Source organism: Pungitius pungitius, unplaced genomic scaffold (assembly GCF_949316345.1).
Source record: "Pungitius pungitius unplaced genomic scaffold, fPunPun2.1 scaffold_36, whole genome shotgun sequence".
Lineage (NCBI taxonomy): Eukaryota > Metazoa > Chordata > Actinopteri > Perciformes > Gasterosteidae > Pungitius > Pungitius pungitius.
In genome coordinates this window covers 278,552-300,853 of record NW_026909856.1, presented here as the reverse complement: position 1 = coordinate 300,853, position 22,302 = coordinate 278,552, and the positions used below count along the sequence as shown (strand labels likewise).

At 45.5% G+C, this 22,302-nt stretch overlaps 48 non-coding genes across 48 annotated transcripts; all 48 read right to left on the bottom strand.

The window, feature by feature from the left end:
* Positions 1-283: 283 nt before the first annotated feature.
* On the bottom strand, positions 284-402 carry LOC134115392 (5S ribosomal RNA). The gene has a single exon (XR_009947754.1). It is a non-coding gene; the product is annotated as a 5S ribosomal RNA (ribosomal RNA).
* A 344-nt stretch (positions 403-746) lies between these two features.
* Positions 747-865, bottom strand: LOC134115924 (5S ribosomal RNA). Its single transcript, XR_009948275.1, has one exon. It is a non-coding gene; the product is annotated as a 5S ribosomal RNA (ribosomal RNA).
* A 339-nt stretch (positions 866-1,204) lies between these two features.
* On the bottom strand, positions 1,205-1,323 carry LOC134115391 (5S ribosomal RNA). Its single transcript, XR_009947753.1, has one exon. It is a non-coding gene; the product is annotated as a 5S ribosomal RNA (ribosomal RNA).
* Positions 1,324-1,667: 344 nt separating this feature from the next.
* On the bottom strand, positions 1,668-1,786 carry LOC134115923 (5S ribosomal RNA). Its single transcript, XR_009948274.1, has one exon. It is a non-coding gene; the product is annotated as a 5S ribosomal RNA (ribosomal RNA).
* Positions 1,787-2,125: 339 nt separating this feature from the next.
* Positions 2,126-2,244, bottom strand: LOC134115390 (5S ribosomal RNA). The gene has a single exon (XR_009947752.1). It is a non-coding gene; the product is annotated as a 5S ribosomal RNA (ribosomal RNA).
* Positions 2,245-2,588: 344 nt separating this feature from the next.
* On the bottom strand, positions 2,589-2,707 carry LOC134115922 (5S ribosomal RNA). The gene has a single exon (XR_009948273.1). It is a non-coding gene; the product is annotated as a 5S ribosomal RNA (ribosomal RNA).
* Positions 2,708-3,046: 339 nt separating this feature from the next.
* On the bottom strand, positions 3,047-3,165 carry LOC134115662 (5S ribosomal RNA). Its single transcript, XR_009948024.1, has one exon. It is a non-coding gene; the product is annotated as a 5S ribosomal RNA (ribosomal RNA).
* A 344-nt stretch (positions 3,166-3,509) lies between these two features.
* LOC134115921 (5S ribosomal RNA) lies at positions 3,510-3,628 on the bottom strand. The gene has a single exon (XR_009948272.1). It is a non-coding gene; the product is annotated as a 5S ribosomal RNA (ribosomal RNA).
* A 339-nt stretch (positions 3,629-3,967) lies between these two features.
* LOC134115661 (5S ribosomal RNA) lies at positions 3,968-4,086 on the bottom strand. The gene has a single exon (XR_009948023.1). It is a non-coding gene; the product is annotated as a 5S ribosomal RNA (ribosomal RNA).
* Positions 4,087-4,430: 344 nt separating this feature from the next.
* LOC134115920 (5S ribosomal RNA) lies at positions 4,431-4,549 on the bottom strand. Its single transcript, XR_009948271.1, has one exon. It is a non-coding gene; the product is annotated as a 5S ribosomal RNA (ribosomal RNA).
* Positions 4,550-4,888: 339 nt separating this feature from the next.
* LOC134115389 (5S ribosomal RNA) lies at positions 4,889-5,007 on the bottom strand. Its single transcript, XR_009947751.1, has one exon. It is a non-coding gene; the product is annotated as a 5S ribosomal RNA (ribosomal RNA).
* Positions 5,008-5,351: 344 nt separating this feature from the next.
* On the bottom strand, positions 5,352-5,470 carry LOC134115919 (5S ribosomal RNA). The gene has a single exon (XR_009948270.1). It is a non-coding gene; the product is annotated as a 5S ribosomal RNA (ribosomal RNA).
* Positions 5,471-5,809: 339 nt separating this feature from the next.
* On the bottom strand, positions 5,810-5,928 carry LOC134115388 (5S ribosomal RNA). The gene has a single exon (XR_009947750.1). It is a non-coding gene; the product is annotated as a 5S ribosomal RNA (ribosomal RNA).
* Positions 5,929-6,272: 344 nt separating this feature from the next.
* Positions 6,273-6,391, bottom strand: LOC134115918 (5S ribosomal RNA). Its single transcript, XR_009948269.1, has one exon. It is a non-coding gene; the product is annotated as a 5S ribosomal RNA (ribosomal RNA).
* A 338-nt stretch (positions 6,392-6,729) lies between these two features.
* On the bottom strand, positions 6,730-6,848 carry LOC134115660 (5S ribosomal RNA). Its single transcript, XR_009948022.1, has one exon. It is a non-coding gene; the product is annotated as a 5S ribosomal RNA (ribosomal RNA).
* Positions 6,849-7,192: 344 nt separating this feature from the next.
* LOC134115917 (5S ribosomal RNA) lies at positions 7,193-7,311 on the bottom strand. Its single transcript, XR_009948268.1, has one exon. It is a non-coding gene; the product is annotated as a 5S ribosomal RNA (ribosomal RNA).
* Positions 7,312-7,650: 339 nt separating this feature from the next.
* On the bottom strand, positions 7,651-7,769 carry LOC134115387 (5S ribosomal RNA). Its single transcript, XR_009947749.1, has one exon. It is a non-coding gene; the product is annotated as a 5S ribosomal RNA (ribosomal RNA).
* A 344-nt stretch (positions 7,770-8,113) lies between these two features.
* Positions 8,114-8,232, bottom strand: LOC134115915 (5S ribosomal RNA). Its single transcript, XR_009948266.1, has one exon. It is a non-coding gene; the product is annotated as a 5S ribosomal RNA (ribosomal RNA).
* A 339-nt stretch (positions 8,233-8,571) lies between these two features.
* LOC134115385 (5S ribosomal RNA) lies at positions 8,572-8,690 on the bottom strand. The gene has a single exon (XR_009947747.1). It is a non-coding gene; the product is annotated as a 5S ribosomal RNA (ribosomal RNA).
* Positions 8,691-9,034: 344 nt separating this feature from the next.
* Positions 9,035-9,153, bottom strand: LOC134115914 (5S ribosomal RNA). The gene has a single exon (XR_009948265.1). It is a non-coding gene; the product is annotated as a 5S ribosomal RNA (ribosomal RNA).
* A 339-nt stretch (positions 9,154-9,492) lies between these two features.
* Positions 9,493-9,611, bottom strand: LOC134115384 (5S ribosomal RNA). The gene has a single exon (XR_009947746.1). It is a non-coding gene; the product is annotated as a 5S ribosomal RNA (ribosomal RNA).
* Positions 9,612-9,955: 344 nt separating this feature from the next.
* Positions 9,956-10,074, bottom strand: LOC134115913 (5S ribosomal RNA). Its single transcript, XR_009948264.1, has one exon. It is a non-coding gene; the product is annotated as a 5S ribosomal RNA (ribosomal RNA).
* Positions 10,075-10,413: 339 nt separating this feature from the next.
* Positions 10,414-10,532, bottom strand: LOC134115383 (5S ribosomal RNA). The gene has a single exon (XR_009947745.1). It is a non-coding gene; the product is annotated as a 5S ribosomal RNA (ribosomal RNA).
* A 344-nt stretch (positions 10,533-10,876) lies between these two features.
* Positions 10,877-10,995, bottom strand: LOC134115912 (5S ribosomal RNA). Its single transcript, XR_009948263.1, has one exon. It is a non-coding gene; the product is annotated as a 5S ribosomal RNA (ribosomal RNA).
* Positions 10,996-11,334: 339 nt separating this feature from the next.
* Positions 11,335-11,453, bottom strand: LOC134115659 (5S ribosomal RNA). The gene has a single exon (XR_009948021.1). It is a non-coding gene; the product is annotated as a 5S ribosomal RNA (ribosomal RNA).
* A 344-nt stretch (positions 11,454-11,797) lies between these two features.
* LOC134115911 (5S ribosomal RNA) lies at positions 11,798-11,916 on the bottom strand. The gene has a single exon (XR_009948262.1). It is a non-coding gene; the product is annotated as a 5S ribosomal RNA (ribosomal RNA).
* Positions 11,917-12,255: 339 nt separating this feature from the next.
* Positions 12,256-12,374, bottom strand: LOC134115658 (5S ribosomal RNA). The gene has a single exon (XR_009948020.1). It is a non-coding gene; the product is annotated as a 5S ribosomal RNA (ribosomal RNA).
* A 344-nt stretch (positions 12,375-12,718) lies between these two features.
* Positions 12,719-12,837, bottom strand: LOC134115909 (5S ribosomal RNA). Its single transcript, XR_009948260.1, has one exon. It is a non-coding gene; the product is annotated as a 5S ribosomal RNA (ribosomal RNA).
* A 339-nt stretch (positions 12,838-13,176) lies between these two features.
* Positions 13,177-13,295, bottom strand: LOC134115657 (5S ribosomal RNA). The gene has a single exon (XR_009948019.1). It is a non-coding gene; the product is annotated as a 5S ribosomal RNA (ribosomal RNA).
* Positions 13,296-13,639: 344 nt separating this feature from the next.
* On the bottom strand, positions 13,640-13,758 carry LOC134115908 (5S ribosomal RNA). The gene has a single exon (XR_009948259.1). It is a non-coding gene; the product is annotated as a 5S ribosomal RNA (ribosomal RNA).
* Positions 13,759-14,097: 339 nt separating this feature from the next.
* On the bottom strand, positions 14,098-14,216 carry LOC134115656 (5S ribosomal RNA). The gene has a single exon (XR_009948018.1). It is a non-coding gene; the product is annotated as a 5S ribosomal RNA (ribosomal RNA).
* A 344-nt stretch (positions 14,217-14,560) lies between these two features.
* On the bottom strand, positions 14,561-14,679 carry LOC134115907 (5S ribosomal RNA). Its single transcript, XR_009948258.1, has one exon. It is a non-coding gene; the product is annotated as a 5S ribosomal RNA (ribosomal RNA).
* Positions 14,680-15,018: 339 nt separating this feature from the next.
* LOC134115655 (5S ribosomal RNA) lies at positions 15,019-15,137 on the bottom strand. The gene has a single exon (XR_009948017.1). It is a non-coding gene; the product is annotated as a 5S ribosomal RNA (ribosomal RNA).
* A 344-nt stretch (positions 15,138-15,481) lies between these two features.
* Positions 15,482-15,600, bottom strand: LOC134115906 (5S ribosomal RNA). Its single transcript, XR_009948257.1, has one exon. It is a non-coding gene; the product is annotated as a 5S ribosomal RNA (ribosomal RNA).
* A 339-nt stretch (positions 15,601-15,939) lies between these two features.
* Positions 15,940-16,058, bottom strand: LOC134115382 (5S ribosomal RNA). The gene has a single exon (XR_009947744.1). It is a non-coding gene; the product is annotated as a 5S ribosomal RNA (ribosomal RNA).
* A 344-nt stretch (positions 16,059-16,402) lies between these two features.
* LOC134115905 (5S ribosomal RNA) lies at positions 16,403-16,521 on the bottom strand. The gene has a single exon (XR_009948256.1). It is a non-coding gene; the product is annotated as a 5S ribosomal RNA (ribosomal RNA).
* A 339-nt stretch (positions 16,522-16,860) lies between these two features.
* Positions 16,861-16,979, bottom strand: LOC134115381 (5S ribosomal RNA). The gene has a single exon (XR_009947743.1). It is a non-coding gene; the product is annotated as a 5S ribosomal RNA (ribosomal RNA).
* Positions 16,980-17,323: 344 nt separating this feature from the next.
* On the bottom strand, positions 17,324-17,442 carry LOC134115903 (5S ribosomal RNA). The gene has a single exon (XR_009948254.1). It is a non-coding gene; the product is annotated as a 5S ribosomal RNA (ribosomal RNA).
* Positions 17,443-17,781: 339 nt separating this feature from the next.
* LOC134115380 (5S ribosomal RNA) lies at positions 17,782-17,900 on the bottom strand. The gene has a single exon (XR_009947742.1). It is a non-coding gene; the product is annotated as a 5S ribosomal RNA (ribosomal RNA).
* Positions 17,901-18,244: 344 nt separating this feature from the next.
* On the bottom strand, positions 18,245-18,363 carry LOC134115902 (5S ribosomal RNA). The gene has a single exon (XR_009948253.1). It is a non-coding gene; the product is annotated as a 5S ribosomal RNA (ribosomal RNA).
* Positions 18,364-18,702: 339 nt separating this feature from the next.
* LOC134115379 (5S ribosomal RNA) lies at positions 18,703-18,821 on the bottom strand. Its single transcript, XR_009947741.1, has one exon. It is a non-coding gene; the product is annotated as a 5S ribosomal RNA (ribosomal RNA).
* Positions 18,822-19,165: 344 nt separating this feature from the next.
* LOC134115901 (5S ribosomal RNA) lies at positions 19,166-19,284 on the bottom strand. The gene has a single exon (XR_009948252.1). It is a non-coding gene; the product is annotated as a 5S ribosomal RNA (ribosomal RNA).
* Positions 19,285-19,623: 339 nt separating this feature from the next.
* Positions 19,624-19,742, bottom strand: LOC134115378 (5S ribosomal RNA). The gene has a single exon (XR_009947740.1). It is a non-coding gene; the product is annotated as a 5S ribosomal RNA (ribosomal RNA).
* Positions 19,743-20,086: 344 nt separating this feature from the next.
* Positions 20,087-20,205, bottom strand: LOC134115377 (5S ribosomal RNA). Its single transcript, XR_009947739.1, has one exon. It is a non-coding gene; the product is annotated as a 5S ribosomal RNA (ribosomal RNA).
* Positions 20,206-20,549: 344 nt separating this feature from the next.
* Positions 20,550-20,668, bottom strand: LOC134115900 (5S ribosomal RNA). Its single transcript, XR_009948251.1, has one exon. It is a non-coding gene; the product is annotated as a 5S ribosomal RNA (ribosomal RNA).
* Positions 20,669-21,007: 339 nt separating this feature from the next.
* LOC134115376 (5S ribosomal RNA) lies at positions 21,008-21,126 on the bottom strand. The gene has a single exon (XR_009947738.1). It is a non-coding gene; the product is annotated as a 5S ribosomal RNA (ribosomal RNA).
* A 344-nt stretch (positions 21,127-21,470) lies between these two features.
* LOC134116115 (5S ribosomal RNA) lies at positions 21,471-21,589 on the bottom strand. Its single transcript, XR_009948465.1, has one exon. It is a non-coding gene; the product is annotated as a 5S ribosomal RNA (ribosomal RNA).
* Positions 21,590-21,928: 339 nt separating this feature from the next.
* LOC134115374 (5S ribosomal RNA) lies at positions 21,929-22,047 on the bottom strand. The gene has a single exon (XR_009947736.1). It is a non-coding gene; the product is annotated as a 5S ribosomal RNA (ribosomal RNA).
* Between the last annotated feature and the right edge of the window lie 255 nt (positions 22,048-22,302).

The window sequence follows — 22,302 nt, the reverse complement described above, 5'->3', positions numbered from 1 at the left end:
GCCGTTGGCATCTTTGTGTGGGTTAAATAAGGGTATGCAAAGAAGGCTGTGACATCCCATGCCGAAAATTGGATGGACTAGAGAAGACCCGCCCAGGAGTCCCAGCCAATCGGTGAATGGCCATTGCAGTCCCCGCCACCTCAAATGGCCTGACGATGGTATGGACGTAAGCCACCTTTCATCTTCTTCCTATTGCATCTCTTCTACCATGTGAAATTTTTTTTACAATTGTGTAGGTGTACAATCTACGGCGCTGGGCGGCTTTCAGAGAGAGAAGTGAAAAAGCTTACGGCACCTGGGATTCCCAGGCGGTCTTCCATCCAGGTACTAACCAGGCCCTGCTCTGCTTAGCTTCCGAGATCAGACGAGATCGGGCGGAACCAGAGAGGTATGGACGTAAGCTGCTTTTCATCTTTTTCCTAATCCTTTAAAACGTGTCAAAGATAATCAGAAGTTTCTTTTTCTAAAATTGAAGCAGTTCTTAGCATTGGCAAGAGAGGTTCCTAAAGCCTGAAGGTAACTTTACTTTTCTTCACTGGCAATTCTAACATGTTGGGTTAGCACCTGTATTTCAACGGCTAAATTACAAACAACAGTATGCCAATCGTAAATGTTGACCAACACTAATTTAGCAATCATGAAACGGAATCATTTTGGATAATATTGTCTAATTTCCTTTCATATCCAACGTTAAAACAGGTGTACAATCTGCGGCGCTCGGCGGCTTTCGGAGAGAGAAGTGAAAAAGCTTACGGCACCTGGGATTCCCAGGCGGTCTTCCATCCAGGTACTAACCAGGCCCTGCTCTGCTTAGCTTCCGAGATCAGACGAGATCGGGCGGAACCAGAGAGGTATGGCCGTAAGCTGCTTTTTATCTTTTTCCTAATCCTTTATAATGCGTCAATGAATTATGACACGCCTGCCGTTGGCATCTTTGTGTGGGTTAAATAAGGGTATGCAAAGAAGGCTGTGACATCCCATGCCGAAAATTGGATGGACTAGAGAAGACCCGCCCAGGAGTCCCAGCCAATCGGTGAATGGCCATTGCAGTCCCCGCCACCTCAAATGGCCTGACGATGGTATGGACGTAAGCCACCTTTCATCTTCTTCCTATTGCATCTCTTCTACCATGTGAAATTTTTTTTACAATTGTGTAGGTGTACAATCTACGGCGCTGGGCGGCTTTCAGAGAGAGAAGTGAAAAAGCTTACGGCACCTGGGATTCCCAGGCGGTCTTCCATCCAGGTACTAACCAGGCCCTGCTCTGCTTAGCTTCCGAGATCAGACGAGATCGGGCGGAACCAGAGAGGTATGGACGTAAGCTGCTTTTCATCTTTTTCCTAATCCTTTAAAACGTGTCAAAGATAATCAGAAGTTTCTTTTTCTAAAATTGAAGCAGTTCTTAGCATTGGCAAGAGAGGTTCCTAAAGCCTGAAGGTAACTTTACTTTTCTTCACTGGCAATTCTAACATGTTGGGTTAGCACCTGTATTTCAACGGCTAAATTACAAACAACAGTATGCCAATCGTAAATGTTGACCAACACTAATTTAGCAATCATGAAACGGAATCATTTTGGATAATATTGTCTAATTTCCTTTCATATCCAACGTTAAAACAGGTGTACAATCTGCGGCGCTCGGCGGCTTTCGGAGAGAGAAGTGAAAAAGCTTACGGCACCTGGGATTCCCAGGCGGTCTTCCATCCAGGTACTAACCAGGCCCTGCTCTGCTTAGCTTCCGAGATCAGACGAGATCGGGCGGAACCAGAGAGGTATGGCCGTAAGCTGCTTTTTATCTTTTTCCTAATCCTTTATAATGCGTCAATGAATTATGACACGCCTGCCGTTGGCATCTTTGTGTGGGTTAAATAAGGGTATGCAAAGAAGGCTGTGACATCCCATGCCGAAAATTGGATGGACTAGAGAAGACCCGCCCAGGAGTCCCAGCCAATCGGTGAATGGCCATTGCAGTCCCCGCCACCTCAAATGGCCTGACGATGGTATGGACGTAAGCCACCTTTCATCTTCTTCCTATTGCATCTCTTCTACCATGTGAAATTTTTTTTACAATTGTGTAGGTGTACAATCTACGGCGCTGGGCGGCTTTCAGAGAGAGAAGTGAAAAAGCTTACGGCACCTGGGATTCCCAGGCGGTCTTCCATCCAGGTACTAACCAGGCCCTGCTCTGCTTAGCTTCCGAGATCAGACGAGATCGGGCGGAACCAGAGAGGTATGGACGTAAGCTGCTTTTCATCTTTTTCCTAATCCTTTAAAACGTGTCAAAGATAATCAGAAGTTTCTTTTTCTAAAATTGAAGCAGTTCTTAGCATTGGCAAGAGAGGTTCCTAAAGCCTGAAGGTAACTTTACTTTTCTTCACTGGCAATTCTAACATGTTGGGTTAGCACCTGTATTTCAACGGCTAAATTACAAACAACAGTATGCCAATCGTAAATGTTGACCAACACTAATTTAGCAATCATGAAACGGAATGATTTTGGATAATATTGTCTAATTTCCTTTCATATCCAACGTTAAAACAGGTGTACAATCTGCGGCGCTCGGCGGCTTTCGGAGAGAGAAGTGAAAAAGCTTACGGCACCTGGGATTCCCAGGCGGTCTTCCATCCAGGTACTAACCAGGCCCTGCTCTGCTTAGCTTCCGAGATCAGACGAGATCGGGCGGAACCAGAGAGGTATGGCCGTAAGCTGCTTTTTATCTTTTTCCTAATCCTTTATAATGCGTCAATGAATTATGACACGCCAGCCGTTGGCATCTTTGTGTGGGTTAAATAAGGGTATGCAAAGAAGGCTGTGACATCCCATGCCGAAAATTGGATGGACTAGAGAAGACCCGCCCAGGAGTCCCAGCCAATCGGTGAATGGCCATTGCAGTCCCCGCCACCTCAAATGGCCTGACGATGGTACGGACGTAAGCCACCTTTCATCTTCTTCCTATTGCATCTCTTCTACAATGTGAATTTTTTTTTACAATTGTGTAGGTGTACAATCTACGGCGCTGGGCGGCTTTCAGAGAGAGAAGTGAAAAAGCTTACGGCACCTGGGATTCCCAGGCGGTCTTCCATCCAGGTACTAACCAGGCCCTGCTCTGCTTAGCTTCCGAGAACAGACGAGATCGGGCGGAACCAGAGAGGTATGGACGTAAGCTGCTTTTCATCTTTTTCCTAATCCTTTAAAACGTGTCAAAGATAATCAGAAGTTTCTTTTTCTAAAATTGAAGCAGTTGTTAGCATTGGCAAGAGAGGTTCCTAAAGCCTGAAGGTAACTTTACTTTTCTTCACTGGCAATTCTAACATGTTGGGTTAGCACCTGTATTTCAACGGCTAAATTACAAACAACAGTATGCCAATCGTAAATGTTGACCAACACTAATTTAGCAATCATGAAACGGAATCATTTTGGATAATATTGTCTAATTTCCTTTCATATCCAACGTTAAAACAGGTGTACAATCTGCGGCGCTCGGCGGCTTTCGGAGAGAGAAGTGAAAAAGCTTACGGCACCTGGGATTCCCAGGCGGTCTTCCATCCAGGTACTAACCAGGCCCTGCTCTGCTTAGCTTCCGAGATCAGACGAGATCGGGCGGAACCAGAGAGGTATGGCCGTAAGCTGCTTTTTATCTTTTTCCTAATCCTTTATAATGCGTCAATGAATTATGACACGCCAGCCGTTGGCATCTTTGTGTGGGTTAAATAAGGGTATGCAAAGAAGGCTGTGACATCCCATGCCGAAAATTGGATGGACTAGAGAAGACCCGCCCAGGAGTCCCAGCCAATCGGTGAATGGCCATTGCAGTCCCCGCCACCTCAAATGGCCTGACGATGGTACGGACGTAAGCCACCTTTCATCTTCTTCCTATTGCATCTCTTCTACAATGTGAATTTTTTTTTACAATTGTGTAGGTGTACAATCTACGGCGCTGGGCGGCTTTCAGAGAGAGAAGTGAAAAAGCTTACGGCACCTGGGATTCCCAGGCGGTCTTCCATCCAGGTACTAACCAGGCCCTGCTCTGCTTAGCTTCCGAGAACAGACGAGATCGGGCGGAACCAGAGAGGTATGGACGTAAGCTGCTTTTCATCTTTTTCCTAATCCTTTAAAACGTGTCAAAGATAATCAGAAGTTTCTTTTTCTAAAATTGAAGCAGTTGTTAGCATTGGCAAGAGAGGTTCCTAAAGCCTGAAGGTAACTTTACTTTTCTTCACTGGCAATTCTAACATGTTGGGTTAGCACCTGTATTTCAACGGCTAAATTACAAACAACAGTATGCCAATCGTAAATGTTGACCAACACTAATTTAGCAATCATGAAACGGAATCATTTTGGATAATATTGTCTAATTTCCTTTCATATCCAACGTTAAAACAGGTGTACAATCTGCGGCGCTCGGCGGCTTTCGGAGAGAGAAGTGAAAAAGCTTACGGCACCTGGGATTCCCAGGCGGTCTTCCATCCAGGTACTAACCAGGCCCTGCTCTGCTTAGCTTCCGAGATCAGACGAGATCGGGCGGAACCAGAGAGGTATGGCCGTAAGCTGCTTTTTATCTTTTTCCTAATCCTTTATAATGCGTCAATGAATTATGACACGCCAGCCGTTGGCATCTTTGTGTGGGTTAAATAAGGGTATGCAAAGAAGGCTGTGACATCCCATGCCGAAAATTGGATGGACTAGAGAAGACCCGCCCAGGAGTCCCAGCCAATCGGTGAATGGCCATTGCAGTCCCCGCCACCTCAAATGGCCTGACGATGGTATGGACGTAAGCCACCTTTCATCTTCTTCCTATTGCATCTCTTCTACAATGTGAATTTTTTTTTACAATTGTGTAGGTGTACAATCTACGGCGCTGGGCGGCTTTCAGAGAGAGAAGTGAAAAAGCTTACGGCACCTGGGATTCCCAGGCGGTCTTCCATCCAGGTACTAACCAGGCCCTGCTCTGCTTAGCTTCCGAGATCAGACGAGATCGGGCGGAACCAGAGAGGTATGGACGTAAGCTGCTTTTCATCTTTTTCCTAATCCTTTAAAACGTGTCAAAGATAATCAGAAGTTTCTTTTTCTAAAATTGAAGCAGTTCTTAGCATTGGCAAGAGAGGTTCCTAAAGCCTGAAGGTAACTTTACTTTTCTTCACTGGCAATTCTAACATGTTGGGTTAGCACCTGTATTTCAACGGCTAAATTACAAACAACAGTATGCCAATCGTAAATGTTGACCAACACTAATTTAGCAATCATGAAACGGAATCATTTTGGATAATATTGTCTAATTTCCTTTCATATCCAACGTTAAAACAGGTGTACAATCTGCGGCGCTCGGCGGCTTTCGGAGAGAGAAGTGAAAAAGCTTACGGCACCTGGGATTCCCAGGCGGTCTTCCATCCAGGTACTAACCAGGCCCTGCTCTGCTTAGCTTCCGAGATCAGACGAGATCGGGCGGAACCAGAGAGGTATGGCCGTAAGCTGCTTTTTATCTTTTTCCTAATCCTTTATAATGCGTCAATGAATTATGACACGCCTGCCGTTGGCATCTTTGTGTGGGTTAAATAAGGGTATGCAAAGAAGGCTGTGACATCCCATGCCGAAAATTGGATGGACTAGAGAAGACCCGCCCAGGAGTCCCAGCCAATCGGTGAATGGCCATTGCAGTCCCCGCCACCTCAAATGGCCTGACGATGGTATGGACGTAAGCCACCTTTCATCTTCTTCCTATTGCATCTCTTCTACCATGTGAAATTTTTTTTACAATTGTGTAGGTGTACAATCTACGGCGCTGGGCGGCTTTCAGAGAGAGAAGTGAAAAAGCTTACGGCACCTGGGATTCCCAGGCGGTCTTCCATCCAGGTACTAACCAGGCCCTGCTCTGCTTAGCTTCCGAGATCAGACGAGATCGGGCGGAACCAGAGAGGTATGGACGTAAGCTGCTTTTCATCTTTTTCCTAATCCTTTAAAACGTGTCAAAGATAATCAGAAGTTTCTTTTTCTAAAATTGAAGCAGTTGTTAGCATTGGCAAGAGAGGTTCCTAAAGCCTGAAGGTAACTTTACTTTTCTTCACTGGCAATTCTAACATGTTGGGTTAGCACCTGTATTTCAACGGCTAAATTACAAACAACAGTATGCCAATCGTAAATGTTGACCAACACTAATTTAGCAATCATGAAACGGAATCATTTTGGATAATATTGTCTAATTTCCTTTCATATCCAACGTTAAAACAGGTGTACAATCTGCGGCGCTCGGCGGCTTTCGGAGAGAGAAGTGAAAAAGCTTACGGCACCTGGGATTCCCAGGCGGTCTTCCATCCAGGTACTAACCAGGCCCTGCTCTGCTTAGCTTCCGAGATCAGACGAGATCGGGCGGAACCAGAGAGGTATGGCCGTAAGCTGCTTTTTATCTTTTTCCTAATCCTTTATAATGCGTCAATGAATTATGACACGCCAGCCGTTGGCATCTTTGTGTGGGTTAAATAAGGGTATGCAAAGAAGGCTGTGACATCCCATGCCGAAAATTGGATGGACTAGAGAAGACCCGCCCAGGAGTCCCAGCCAATCGGTGAATGGCCATTGCAGTCCCCGCCACCTCAAATGGCCTGACGATGGTACGGACGTAAGCCACCTTTCATCTTCTTCCTATTGCATCTCTTCTACAATGTGAATTTTTTTTACAATTGTGTAGGTGTACAATCTACGGCGCTGGGCGGCTTTCAGAGAGAGAAGTGAAAAAGCTTACGGCACCTGGGATTCCCAGGCGGTCTTCCATCCAGGTACTAACCAGGCCCTGCTCTGCTTAGCTTCCGAGAACAGACGAGATCGGGCGGAACCAGAGAGGTATGGACGTAAGCTGCTTTTCATCTTTTTCCTAATCCTTTAAAACGTGTCAAAGATAATCAGAAGTTTCTTTTTCTAATATTGAAGCAGTTCTTAGCATTGGCAAGAGAGGTTCCTAAAGCCTGAAGGTAACTTTACTTTTCTTCACTGGCAATTCTAACATGTTGGGTTAGCACCTGTATTTCAACGGCTAAATTACAAACAACAGTATGCCAATCGTAAATGTTGACCAACACTAATTTAGCAATCATGAAACGGAATCATTTTGGATAATATTGTCTAATTTCCTTTCATATCCAACGTTAAAACAGGTGTACAATCTGCGGCGCTCGGCGGCTTTCGGAGAGAGAAGTGAAAAAGCTTACGGCACCTGGGATTCCCAGGCGGTCTTCCATCCAGGTACTAACCAGGCCCTGCTCTGCTTAGCTTCCGAGATCAGACGAGATCGGGCGGAACCAGAGAGGTATGGCCGTAAGCTGCTTTTTATCTTTTTCCTAATCCTTTATAATGCGTCAATGAATTATGACACGCCAGCCGTTGGCATCTTTGTGTGGGTTAAATAAGGGTATGCAAAGAAGGCTGTGACATCCCATGCCGAAAATTGGATGGACTAGAGAAGACCCGCCCAGGAGTCCCAGCCAATCGGTGAATGGCCATTGCAGTCCCCGCCACCTCAAATGGCCTGACGATGGTATGGACGTAAGCCACCTTTCATCTTCTTCCTATTGCATCTCTTCTACAATGTGAATTTTTTTTTACAATTGTGTAGGTGTACAATCTACGGCGCTGGGCGGCTTTCAGAGAGAGAAGTGAAAAAGCTTACGGCACCTGGGATTCCCAGGCGGTCTTCCATCCAGGTACTAACCAGGCCCTGCTCTGCTTAGCTTCCGAGATCAGACGAGATCGGGCGGAACCAGAGAGGTATGGACGTAAGCTGCTTTTCATCTTTTTCCTAATCCTTTAAAACGTGTCAAAGATAATCAGAAGTTTCTTTTTCTAAAATTGAAGCAGTTCTTAGCATTGGCAAGAGAGGTTCCTAAAGCCTGAAGGTAACTTTACTTTTCTTCACTGGCAATTCTAACATGTTGGGTTAGCACCTGTATTTCAACGGCTAAATTACAAACAACAGTATGCCAATCGTAAATGTTGACCAACACTAATTTAGCAATCATGAAACGGAATCATTTTGGATAATATTGTCTAATTTCCTTTCATATCCAACGTTAAAACAGGTGTACAATCTGCGGCGCTCGGCGGCTTTCGGAGAGAGAAGTGAAAAAGCTTACGGCACCTGGGATTCCCAGGCGGTCTTCCATCCAGGTACTAACCAGGCCCTGCTCTGCTTAGCTTCCGAGATCAGACGAGATCGGGCGGAACCAGAGAGGTATGGCCGTAAGCTGCTTTTTATCTTTTTCCTAATCCTTTATAATGCGTCAATGAATTATGACACGCCTGCCGTTGGCATCTTTGTGTGGGTTAAATAAGGGTATGCAAAGAAGGCTGTGACATCCCATGCCGAAAATTGGATGGACTAGAGAAGACCCGCCCAGGAGTCCCAGCCAATCGGTGAATGGCCATTGCAGTCCCCGCCACCTCAAATGGCCTGACGATGGTATGGACGTAAGCCACCTTTCATCTTCTTCCTATTGCATCTCTTCTACCATGTGAAATTTTTTTTACAATTGTGTAGGTGTACAATCTACGGCGCTGGGCGGCTTTCAGAGAGAGAAGTGAAAAAGCTTACGGCACCTGGGATTCCCAGGCGGTCTTCCATCCAGGTACTAACCAGGCCCTGCTCTGCTTAGCTTCCGAGATCAGACGAGATCGGGCGGAACCAGAGAGGTATGGACGTAAGCTGCTTTTCATCTTTTTCCTAATCCTTTAAAACGTGTCAAAGATAATCAGAAGTTTCTTTTTCTAAAATTGAAGCAGTTCTTAGCATTGGCAAGAGAGGTTCCTAAAGCCTGAAGGTAACTTTACTTTTCTTCACTGGCAATTCTAACATGTTGGGTTAGCACCTGTATTTCAACGGCTAAATTACAAACAACAGTATGCCAATCGTAAATGTTGACCAACACTAATTTAGCAATCATGAAACGGAATCATTTTGGATAATATTGTCTAATTTCCTTTCATATCCAACGTTAAAACAGGTGTACAATCTGCGGCGCTCGGCGGCTTTCGGAGAGAGAAGTGAAAAAGCTTACGGCACCTGGGATTCCCAGGCGGTCTTCCATCCAGGTACTAACCAGGCCCTGCTCTGCTTAGCTTCCGAGATCAGACGAGATCGGGCGGAACCAGAGAGGTATGGCCGTAAGCTGCTTTTTATCTTTTTCCTAATCCTTTATAATGCGTCAATGAATTATGACACGCCTGCCGTTGGCATCTTTGTGTGGGTTAAATAAGGGTATGCAAAGAAGGCTGTGACATCCCATGCCGAAAATTGGATGGACTAGAGAAGACCCGCCCAGGAGTCCCAGCCAATCGGTGAATGGCCATTGCAGTCCCCGCCACCTCAAATGGCCTGACGATGGTATGGACGTAAGCCACCTTTCATCTTCTTCCTATTGCATCTCTTCTACCATGTGAAATTTTTTTTACAATTGTGTAGGTGTACAATCTACGGCGCTGGGCGGCTTTCAGAGAGAGAAGTGAAAAAGCTTACGGCACCTGGGATTCCCAGGCGGTCTTCCATCCAGGTACTAACCAGGCCCTGCTCTGCTTAGCTTCCGAGATCAGACGAGATCGGGCGGAACCAGAGAGGTATGGACGTAAGCTGCTTTTCATCTTTTTCCTAATCCTTTAAAACGTGTCAAAGATAATCAGAAGTTTCTTTTTCTAAAATTGAAGCAGTTCTTAGCATTGGCAAGAGAGGTTCCTAAAGCCTGAAGGTAACTTTACTTTTCTTCACTGGCAATTCTAACATGTTGGGTTAGCACCTGTATTTCAACGGCTAAATTACAAACAACAGTATGCCAATCGTAAATGTTGACCAACACTAATTTAGCAATCATGAAACGGAATCATTTTGGATAATATTGTCTAATTTCCTTTCATATCCAACGTTAAAACAGGTGTACAATCTGCGGCGCTCGGCGGCTTTCGGAGAGAGAAGTGAAAAAGCTTACGGCACCTGGGATTCCCAGGCGGTCTTCCATCCAGGTACTAACCAGGCCCTGCTCTGCTTAGCTTCCGAGATCAGACGAGATCGGGCGGAACCAGAGAGGTATGGCCGTAAGCTGCTTTTTATCTTTTTCCTAATCCTTTATAATGCGTCAATGAATTATGACACGCCTGCCGTTGGCATCTTTGTGTGGGTTAAATAAGGGTATGCAAAGAAGGCTGTGACATCCCATGCCGAAAATTGGATGGACTAGAGAAGACCCGCCCAGGAGTCCCAGCCAATCGGTGAATGGCCATTGCAGTCCCCGCCACCTCAAATGGCCTGACGATGGTATGGACGTAAGCCACCTTTCATCTTCTTCCTATTGCATCTCTTCTACCATGTGAAATTTTTTTTACAATTGTGTAGGTGTACAATCTACGGCGCTGGGCGGCTTTCAGAGAGAGAAGTGAAAAAGCTTACGGCACCTGGGATTCCCAGGCGGTCTTCCATCCAGGTACTAACCAGGCCCTGCTCTGCTTAGCTTCCGAGATCAGACGAGATCGGGCGGAACCAGAGAGGTATGGACGTAAGCTGCTTTTCATCTTTTTCCTAATCCTTTAAAACGTGTCAAAGATAATCAGAAGTTTCTTTTTCTAAAATTGAAGCAGTTCTTAGCATTGGCAAGAGAGGTTCCTAAAGCCTGAAGGTAACTTTACTTTTCTTCACTGGCAATTCTAACATGTTGGGTTAGCACCTGTATTTCAACGGCTAAATTACAAACAACAGTATGCCAATCGTAAATGTTGACCAACACTAATTTAGCAATCATGAAACGGAATGATTTTGGATAATATTGTCTAATTTCCTTTCATATCCAACGTTAAAACAGGTGTACAATCTGCGGCGCTCGGCGGCTTTCGGAGAGAGAAGTGAAAAAGCTTACGGCACCTGGGATTCCCAGGCGGTCTTCCATCCAGGTACTAACCAGGCCCTGCTCTGCTTAGCTTCCGAGATCAGACGAGATCGGGCGGAACCAGAGAGGTATGGCCGTAAGCTGCTTTTTATCTTTTTCCTAATCCTTTATAATGCGTCAATGAATTATGACACGCCAGCCGTTGGCATCTTTGTGTGGGTTAAATAAGGGTATGCAAAGAAGGCTGTGACATCCCATGCCGAAAATTGGATGGACTAGAGAAGACCCGCCCAGGAGTCCCAGCCAATCGGTGAATGGCCATTGCAGTCCCCGCCACCTCAAATGGCCTGACGATGGTACGGACGTAAGCCACCTTTCATCTTCTTCCTATTGCATCTCTTCTACAATGTGAATTTTTTTTTACAATTGTGTAGGTGTACAATCTACGGCGCTGGGCGGCTTTCAGAGAGAGAAGTGAAAAAGCTTACGGCACCTGGGATTCCCAGGCGGTCTTCCATCCAGGTACTAACCAGGCCCTGCTCTGCTTAGCTTCCGAGAACAGACGAGATCGGGCGGAACCAGAGAGGTATGGACGTAAGCTGCTTTTCATCTTTTTCCTAATCCTTTAAAACGTGTCAAAGATAATCAGAAGTTTCTTTTTCTAAAATTGAAGCAGTTGTTAGCATTGGCAAGAGAGGTTCCTAAAGCCTGAAGGTAACTTTACTTTTCTTCACTGGCAATTCTAACATGTTGGGTTAGCACCTGTATTTCAACGGCTAAATTACAAACAACAGTATGCCAATCGTAAATGTTGACCAACACTAATTTAGCAATCATGAAACGGAATCATTTTGGATAATATTGTCTAATTTCCTTTCATATCCAACGTTAAAACAGGTGTACAATCTGCGGCGCTCGGCGGCTTTCGGAGAGAGAAGTGAAAAAGCTTACGGCACCTGGGATTCCCAGGCGGTCTTCCATCCAGGTACTAACCAGGCCCTGCTCTGCTTAGCTTCCGAGATCAGACGAGATCGGGCGGAACCAGAGAGGTATGGCCGTAAGCTGCTTTTTATCTTTTTCCTAATCCTTTATAATGCGTCAATGAATTATGACACGCCAGCCGTTGGCATCTTTGTGTGGGTTAAATAAGGGTATGCAAAGAAGGCTGTGACATCCCATGCCGAAAATTGGATGGACTAGAGAAGACCCGCCCAGGAGTCCCAGCCAATCGGTGAATGGCCATTGCAGTCCCCGCCACCTCAAATGGCCTGACGATGGTACGGACGTAAGCCACCTTTCATCTTCTTCCTATTGCATCTCTTCTACAATGTGAATTTTTTTTTACAATTGTGTAGGTGTACAATCTACGGCGCTGGGCGGCTTTCAGAGAGAGAAGTGAAAAAGCTTACGGCACCTGGGATTCCCAGGCGGTCTTCCATCCAGGTACTAACCAGGCCCTGCTCTGCTTAGCTTCCGAGAACAGACGAGATCGGGCGGAACCAGAGAGGTATGGACGTAAGCTGCTTTTCATCTTTTTCCTAATCCTTTAAAACGTGTCAAAGATAATCAGAAGTTTCTTTTTCTAAAATTGAAGCAGTTGTTAGCATTGGCAAGAGAGGTTCCTAAAGCCTGAAGGTAACTTTACTTTTCTTCACTGGCAATTCTAACATGTTGGGTTAGCACCTGTATTTCAACGGCTAAATTACAAACAACAGTATGCCAATCGTAAATGTTGACCAACACTAATTTAGCAATCATGAAACGGAATCATTTTGGATAATATTGTCTAATTTCCTTTCATATCCAACGTTAAAACAGGTGTACAATCTGCGGCGCTCGGCGGCTTTCGGAGAGAGAAGTGAAAAAGCTTACGGCACCTGGGATTCCCAGGCGGTCTTCCATCCAGGTACTAACCAGGCCCTGCTCTGCTTAGCTTCCGAGATCAGACGAGATCGGGCGGAACCAGAGAGGTATGGCCGTAAGCTGCTTTTTATCTTTTTCCTAATCCTTTATAATGCGTCAATGAATTATGACACGCCAGCCGTTGGCATCTTTGTGTGGGTTAAATAAGGGTATGCAAAGAAGGCTGTGACATCCCATGCCGAAAATTGGATGGACTAGAGAAGACCCGCCCAGGAGTCCCAGCCAATCGGTGAATGGCCATTGCAGTCCCCGCCACCTCAAATGGCCTGACGATGGTATGGACGTAAGCCACCTTTCATCTTCTTCCTATTGCATCTCTTCTACAATGTGAATTTTTTTTTACAATTGTGTAGGTGTACAATCTACGGCGCTGGGCGGCTTTCAGAGAGAGAAGTGAAAAAGCTTACGGCACCTGGGATTCCCAGGCGGTCTTCCATCCAGGTACTAACCAGGCCCTGCTCTGCTTAGCTTCCGAGAACAGACGAGATCGGGCGGAACCAGAGAGGTATGGACGTAAGCTGCTTTTCATCTTTTTCCTAATCCTTTAAAACGTGTCAAAGATAATCAGAAGTTTCTTTTTCTAAAATTGAAGCAGTTCTTAGCATTGGCAAGAGAGGTTCCTAAAGCCTGAAGGTAACTTTACTTTTCTTCACTGGCAATTCTAACATGTTGGGTTAGCACCTGTATTTCAACGGCTAAATTACAAACAACAGTATGCCAATCGTAAATGTTGACCAACACTAATTTAGCAATCATGAAACGGAATCATTTTGGATAATATTGTCTAATTTCCTTTCATATCCAACGTTAAAACAGGTGTACAATCTGCGGCGCTCGGCGGCTTTCGGAGAGAGAAGTGAAAAAGCTTACGGCACCTGGGATTCCCAGGCGGTCTTCCATCCAGGTACTAACCAGGCCCTGCTCTGCTTAGCTTCCGAGATCAGACGAGATCGGGCGGAACCAGAGAGGTATGGCCGTAAGCTGCTTTTTATCTTTTTCCTAATCCTTTATAATGCGTCAATGAATTATGACACGCCAGCCGTTGGCATCTTTGTGTGGGTTAAATAAGGGTATGCAAAGAAGGCTGTGACATCCCATGCCGAAAATTGGATGGACTAGAGAAGACCCGCCCAGGAGTCCCAGCCAATCGGTGAATGGCCATTGCAGTCCCCGCCACCTCAAATGGCCTGACGATGGTACGGACGTAAGCCACCTTTCATCTTCTTCCTATTGCATCTCTTCTACAATGTGAATTTTTTTTTACAATTGTGTAGGTGTACAATCTACGGCGCTGGGCGGCTTTCAGAGAGAGAAGTGAAAAAGCTTACGGCACCTGGGATTCCCAGGCGGTCTTCCATCCAGGTACTAACCAGGCCCTGCTCTGCTTAGCTTCCGAGAACAGACGAGATCGGGCGGAACCAGAGAGGTATGGACGTAAGCTGCTTTTCATCTTTTTCCTAATCCTTTAAAACGTGTCAAAGATAATCAGAAGTTTCTTTTTCTAAAATTGAAGCAGTTGTTAGCATTGGCAAGAGAGGTTCCTAAAGCCTGAAGGTAACTTTACTTTTCTTCACTGGCAATTCTAACATGTTGGGTTAGCACCTGTATTTCAACGGCTAAATTACAAACAACAGTATGCCAATCGTAAATGTTGACCAACACTAATTTAGCAATCATGAAACGGAATCATTTTGGATAATATTGTCTAATTTCCTTTCATATCCAACGTTAAAACAGGTGTACAATCTGCGGCGCTCGGCGGCTTTCGGAGAGAGAAGTGAAAAAGCTTACGGCACCTGGGATTCCCAGGCGGTCTTCCATCCAGGTACTAACCAGGCCCTGCTCTGCTTAGCTTCCGAGATCAGACGAGATCGGGCGGAACCAGAGAGGTATGGCCGTAAGCTGCTTTTTATCTTTTTCCTAATCCTTTATAATGCGTCAATGAATTATGACACGCCAGCCGTTGGCATCTTTGTGTGGGTTAAATAAGGGTATGCAAAGAAGGCTGTGACATCCCATGCCGAAAATTGGATGGACTAGAGAAGACCCGCCCAGGAGTCCCAGCCAATCGGTGAATGGCCATTGCAGTCCCCGCCACCTCAAATGGCCTGACGATGGTACGGACGTAAGCCACCTTTCATCTTCTTCCTATTGCATCTCTTCTACAATGTGAATTTTTTTTTACAATTGTGTAGGTGTACAATCTACGGCGCTGGGCGGCTTTCAGAGAGAGAAGTGAAAAAGCTTACGGCACCTGGGATTCCCAGGCGGTCTTCCATCCAGGTACTAACCAGGCCCTGCTCTGCTTAGCTTCCGAGAACAGACGAGATCGGGCGGAACCAGAGAGGTATGGACGTAAGCTGCTTTTCATCTTTTTCCTAATCCTTTAAAACGTGTCAAAGATAATCAGAAGTTTCTTTTTCTAAAATTGAAGCAGTTCTTAGCATTGGCAAGAGAGGTTCCTAAAGCCTGAAGGTAACTTTACTTTTCTTCACTGGCAATTCTAACATGTTGGGTTAGCACCTGTATTTCAACGGCTAAATTACAAACAACAGTATGCCAATCGTAAATGTTGACCAACACTAATTTAGCAATCATGAAACGGAATCATTTTGGATAATATTGTCTAATTTCCTTTCATATCCAACGTTAAAACAGGTGTACAATCTGCGGCGCTCGGCGGCTTTCGGAGAGAGAAGTGAAAAAGCTTACGGCACCTGGGATTCCCAGGCGGTCTTCCATCCAGGTACTAACCAGGCCCTGCTCTGCTTAGCTTCCGAGATCAGACGAGATCGGGCGGAACCAGAGAGGTATGGCCGTAAGCTGCTTTTTATCTTTTTCCTAATCCTTTATAATGCGTCAATGAATTATGACACGCCAGCCGTTGGCATCTTTGTGTGGGTTAAATAAGGGTATGCAAAGAAGGCTGTGACATCCCATGCCGAAAATTGGATGGACTAGAGAAGACCCGCCCAGGAGTCCCAGCCAATCGGTGAATGGCCATTGCAGTCCCCGCCACCTCAAATGGCCTGACGATGGTATGGACGTAAGCCACCTTTCATCTTCTTCCTATTGCATCTCTTCTACAATGTGAATTTTTTTTTACAATTGTGTAGGTGTACAATCTACGGCGCTGGGCGGCTTTCAGAGAGAGAAGTGAAAAAGCTTACGGCACCTGGGATTCCCAGGCGGTCTTCCATCCAGGTACTAACCAGGCCCTGCTCTGCTTAGCTTCCGAGATCAGACGAGATCGGGCGGAACCAGAGAGGTATGGACGTAAGCTGCTTTTCATCTTTTTCCTAATCCTTTAAAACGTGTCAAAGATAATCAGAAGTTTCTTTTTCTAAAATTGAAGCAGTTCTTAGCATTGGCAAGAGAGGTTCCTAAAGCCTGAAGGTAACTTTACTTTTCTTCACTGGCAATTCTAACATGTTGGGTTAGCACCTGTATTTCAACGGCTAAATTACAAACAACAGTATGCCAATCGTAAATGTTGACCAACACTAATTTAGCAATCATGAAACGGAATCATTTTGGATAATATTGTCTAATTTCCTTTCATATCCAACGTTAAAACAGGTGTACAATCTGCGGCGCTCGGCGGCTTTCGGAGAGAGAAGTGAAAAAGCTTACGGCACCTGGGATTCCCAGGCGGTCTTCCATCCAGGTACTAACCAGGCCCTGCTCTGCTTAGCTTCCGAGATCAGACGAGATCGGGCGGAACCAGAGAGGTATGGCCGTAAGCTGCTTTTTATCTTTTTCCTAATCCTTTATAATGCGTCAATGAATTATGACACGCCAGCCGTTGGCATCTTTGTGTGGGTTAAATAAGGGTATGCAAAGAAGGCTGTGACATCCCATGCCGAAAATTGGATGGACTAGAGAAGACCCGCCCAGGAGTCCCAGCCAATCGGTGAATGGCCATTGCAGTCCCCGCCACCTCAAATGGCCTGACGATGGTATGGACGTAAGCCACCTTTCATCTTCTTCCTATTGCATCTCTTCTACAATGTGAATTTTTTTTTACAATTGTGTAGGTGTACAATCTACGGCGCTGGGCGGCTTTCAGAGAGAGAAGTGAAAAAGCTTACGGCACCTGGGATTCCCAGGCGGTCTTCCATCCAGGTACTAACCAGGCCCTGCTCTGCTTAGCTTCCGAGATCAGACGAGATCGGGCGGAACCAGAGAGGTATGGACGTAAGCTGCTTTTCATCTTTTTCCTAATCCTTTAAAACGTGTCAAAGATAATCAGAAGTTTCTTTTTCTAAAATTGAAGCAGTTCTTAGCATTGGCAAGAGAGGTTCCTAAAGCCTGAAGGTAACTTTACTTTTCTTCACTGGCAATTCTAACATGTTGGGTTAGCACCTGTATTTCAACGGCTAAATTACAAACAACAGTATGCCAATCGTAAATGTTGACCAACACTAATTTAGCAATCATGAAACGGAATCATTTTGGATAATATTGTCTAATTTCCTTTCATATCCAACGTTAAAACAGGTGTACAATCTGCGGCGCTCGGCGGCTTTCGGAGAGAGAAGTGAAAAAGCTTACGGCACCTGGGATTCCCAGGCGGTCTTCCATCCAGGTACTAACCAGGCCCTGCTCTGCTTAGCTTCCGAGATCAGACGAGATCGGGCGGAACCAGAGAGGTATGGCCGTAAGCTGCTTTTTATCTTTTTCCGAATCCTTTATAATGCGTCAATGAATTATGACACGCCAGCCGTTGGCATCTTTGTGTGGGTTAAATAAGGGTATGCAAAGAAGGCTGTGACATCCCATGCCGAAAATTGGATGGACTAGAGAAGACCCGCCCAGGAGTCCCAGCCAATCGGTGAATGGCCATTGCAGTCCCCGCCACCTCAAATGGCCTGACGATGGTATGGACGTAAGCCACCTTTCATCTTCTTCCTATTGCATCTCTTCTACAATGTGAATTTTTTTTTACAATTGTGTAGGTGTACAATCTACGGCGCTGGGCGGCTTTCAGAGAGAGAAGTGAAAAAGCTTACGGCACCTGGGATTCCCAGGCGGTCTTCCATCCAGGTACTAACCAGGCCCTGCTCTGCTTAGCTTCCGAGATCAGACGAGATCGGGCGGAACCAGAGAGGTATGGACGTAAGCTGCTTTTCATCTTTTTCCTAATCCTTTAAAACGTGTCAAAGATAATCAGAAGTTTCTTTTTCTAAAATTGAAGCAGTTCTTAGCATTGGCAAGAGAGGTTCCTAAAGCCTGAAGGTAACTTTACTTTTCTTCACTGGCAATTCTAACATGTTGGGTTAGCACCTGTATTTCAACGGCTAAATTACAAACAACAGTATGCCAATCGTAAATGTTGACCAACACTAATTTAGCAATCATGAAACGGAATGATTTTGGATAATATTGTCTAATTTCCTTTCATATCCAACGTTAAAACAGGTGTACAATCTGCGGCGCTCGGCGGCTTTCGGAGAGAGAAGTGAAAAAGCTTACGGCACCTGGGATTCCCAGGCGGTCTTCCATCCAGGTACTAACCAGGCCCTGCTCTGCTTAGCTTCCGAGATCAGACGAGATCGGGCGGAACCAGAGAGGTATGGCCGTAAGCTGCTTTTTATCTTTTTCCTAATCCTTTATAATGCGTCAATGAATTATGACACGCCTGCCGTTGGCATCTTTGTGTGGGTTAAATAAGGGTATGCAAAGAAGGCTGTGACATCCCATGCCGAAAATTGGATGGACTAGAGAAGACCCGCCCAGGAGTCCCAGCCAATCGGTGAATGGCCATTGCAGTCCCCGCCACCTCAAATGGCCTGACGATGGTATGGACGTAAGCCACCTTTCATCTTCTTCCTATTGCATCTCTTCTACCATGTGAAATTTTTTTTACAATTGTGTAGGTGTACAATTTACGGCGCTGGGCGGCTTTCGGAGAGAGAAGTGAAAAAGCTTACGGCACCTGGGATTCCCAGGCGGTCTTCCATCCAGGTACTAACCAGGCCCTGCTCTGCTTAGCTTCCGAGATCAGACGAGATCGGGCGGAACCAGAGAGGTATGGACGTAAGCTGCTTTTCATCTTTTTCCTAATCCTTTAAAACGTGTCAAAGATAATCAGAAGTTTCTTTTTCTAAAATTGAAGCAGTTCTTAGCATTGGCAAGAGAGGTTCCTAAAGCCTGAAGGTAACTTTACTTTTCTTCACTGGCAATTCTAACATGTTGGGTTAGCACCTGTATTTCAACGGCTAAATTACAAACAACAGTATGCCAATCGTAAATGTTGACCAACACTAATTTAGCAATCATGAAACGGAATCATTTTGGATAATATTGTCTAATTTCCTTTCATATCCAACGTTAAAACAGGTGTACAATCTGCGGCGCTCGGCGGCTTTCGGAGAGAGAAGTGAAAAAGCTTACGGCACCTGGGATTCCCAGGCGGTCTTCCATCCAGGTACTAACCAGGCCCTGCTCTGCTTAGCTTCCGAGATCAGACGAGATCGGGCGGAACCAGAGAGGTATGGCCGTAAGCTGCTTTTTATCTTTTTCCTAATCCTTTATAATGCGTCAATGAATTATGACACGCCTGCCGTTGGCATCTTTGTGTGGGTTAAATAAGGGTATGCAAAGAAGGCTGTGACATCCCATGCCGAAAATTGGATGGACTAGAGAAGACCCGCCCAGGGGTCCCAGCCAATCGGTGAATGGCCATTGCAGTCCCCGCCACCTCAAATGGCCTGACGATGGTACGGACGTAAGCCACCTTTCATCTTCTTCCTATTGCATCTCTTCTACCATGTGAAATTTTTTTTACAATTGTGTAGGTGTACAATTTACGGCGCTGGGCGGCTTTCGGAGAGAGAAGTGAAAAAGCTTACGGCACCTGGGATTCCCAGGCGGTCTTCCATCCAGGTACTAACCAGGCCCTGCTCTGCTTAGCTTCCGAGATCAGACGAGATCGGGCGGAACCAGAGAGGTATGGACGTAAGCTGCTTTTCATCTTTTTCCTAATCCTTTAAAACGTGTCAAAGATAATCAGAAGTTTCTTTTTCTAAAATTGAAGCAGTTGTTAGCATTGGCAAGAGAGGTTCCTAAAGCCTGAAGGTAACTTTACTTTTCTTCACTGGCAATTCTAACATGTTGGGTTAGCACCTGTATTTCAACGGCTAAATTACAAACAACAGTATGCCAATCGTAAATGTTGACCAACACTAATTTAGCAATCATGAAACGGAATCATTTTGGATAATATTGTCTAATTTCCTTTCATATCCAACGTTAAAACAGGTGTACAATCTGCGGCGCTCGGCGGCTTTCGGAGAGAGAAGTGAAAAAGCTTACGGCACCTGGGATTCCCAGGCGGTCTTCCATCCAGGTACTAACCAGGCCCTGCTCTGCTTAGCTTCCGAGATCAGACGAGATCGGGCGGAACCAGAGAGGTATGGACGTAAGCTGCTTTTCATCTTTTTCCTAATCCTTTAAAACGTGTCAAAGATAATCAGAAGTTTCTTTTTCTAAAATTGAAGCAGTTCTTAGCATTGGCAAGAGAGGTTCCTAAAGCCTGAAGGTAACTTTACTTTTCTTCACTGGCAATTCTAACATGTTGGGTTAGCACCTGTATTTCAACGGCTAAATTACAAACAACAGTATGCCAATCGTAAATGTTGACCAACACTAATTTAGCAATCATGAAACGGAATGATTTTGGATAATATTGTCTAATTTCCTTTCATATCCAACGTTAAAACAGGTGTACAATCTGCGGCGCTCGGCGGCTTTCGGAGAGAGAAGTGAAAAAGCTTACGGCACCTGGGATTCCCAGGCGGTCTTCCATCCAGGTACTAACCAGGCCCTGCTCTGCTTAGCTTCCGAGATCAGACGAGATCGGGCGGAACCAGAGAGGTATGGCCGTAAGCTGCTTTTTATCTTTTTCCTAATCCTTTATAATGCGTCAATGAATTATGACACGCCTGCCGTTGGCATCTTTGTGTGGGTTAAATAAGGGTATGCAAAGAAGGCTGTGACATCCCATGCCGAAAATTGGATGGACTAGAGAAGACCCGCCCAGGAGTCCCAGCCAATCGGTGAATGGCCATTGCAGTCCCCGCCACCTCAAATGGCCTGACGATGGTATGGACGTAAGCCACCTTTCATCTTCTTCCTATTGCATCTCTTCTACCATGTGAAATTTTTTTTACAATTGTGTAGGTGTACAATTTACGGCGCTGGGCGGCTTTCGGAGAGAGAAGTGAAAAAGCTTACGGCACCTGGGATTCCCAGGCGGTCTTCCATCCAGGTACTAACCAGGCCCTGCTCTGCTTAGCTTCCGAGATCAGACGAGATCGGGCGGAACCAGAGAGGTATGGACGTAAGCTGCTTTTCATCTTTTTCCTAATCCTTTAAAACGTGTCAAAGATAATCAGAAGTTTCTTTTTCTAAAATTGAAGCAGTTCTTAGCATTGGCAAGAGAGGTTCCTAAAGCCTGAAGGTAACTTTACTTTTCTTCACTGGCAATTCTAACATGTTGGGTTAGCACCTGTATTTCAACGGCTAAATTACAAACAACAGTATGCCAATCGTAAATGTTGACCAACACTAATTTAGCAATCATGAAACGGAATCATTTTGGATAATATTGTCTAATTTCCTTTCATATCCAACGTTAAAACAGGTGTACAATCTGCGGCGCTCGGCGGCTTTCGGAGAGAGAAGTGAAAAAGCTTACGGCACCTGGGATTCCCAGGCGGTCTTCCATCCAGGTACTAACCAGGCCCTGCTCTGCTTAGCTTCCGAGATCAGACGAGATCGGGCGGAACCAGAGAGGTATGGCCGTAAGATGCTTTTTATCTTTTTCCTAATCCTTTATAATGCGTCAATGAATTATGACACGCCTGCCGTTGGCATCTTTGTGTGGGTTAAATAAGGGTATGCAAAGAAGGCTGTGACATCCCATGCCGAAAATTGGATGGACTAGAGAAGACCCGCCCAGGGGTCCCAGCCAATCGGTGAATGGCCATTGCAGTCCCCGCCACCTCAAATGGCCTGACGATGGTACGGACGTAAGCCACCTTTCATCTTCTTCCTATTGCATCTCTTCTACCATGTGAAATTTTTTTTACAATTGTGTAGGTGTACAATTTACGGCGCTGGGCGGCTTTCGGAGAGAGAAGTGAAAAAGCTTACGGCACCTGGGATTCCCAGGCGGTCTTCCATCCAGGTACTAACCAGGCCCTGCTCTGCTTAGCTTCCGAGATCAGACGAGATCGGGCGGAACCAGAGAGGTATGGACGTAAGCTGCTTTTCATCTTTTTCCTAATCCTTTAAAACGTGTCAAAGATAATCAGAAGTTTCTTTTTCTAAAATTGAAGCAGTTGTTAGCATTGGCAAGAGAGGTTCCTAAAGCCTGAAGGTAACTTTACTTTTCTTCACTGGCAATTCTAACATGTTGGGTTAGCACCTGTATTTCAACGGCTAAATTACAAACAACAGTATGCCAATCGTAAATGTTGACCAACACTAATTTAGCAATCATGAAACGGAATCATTTTGG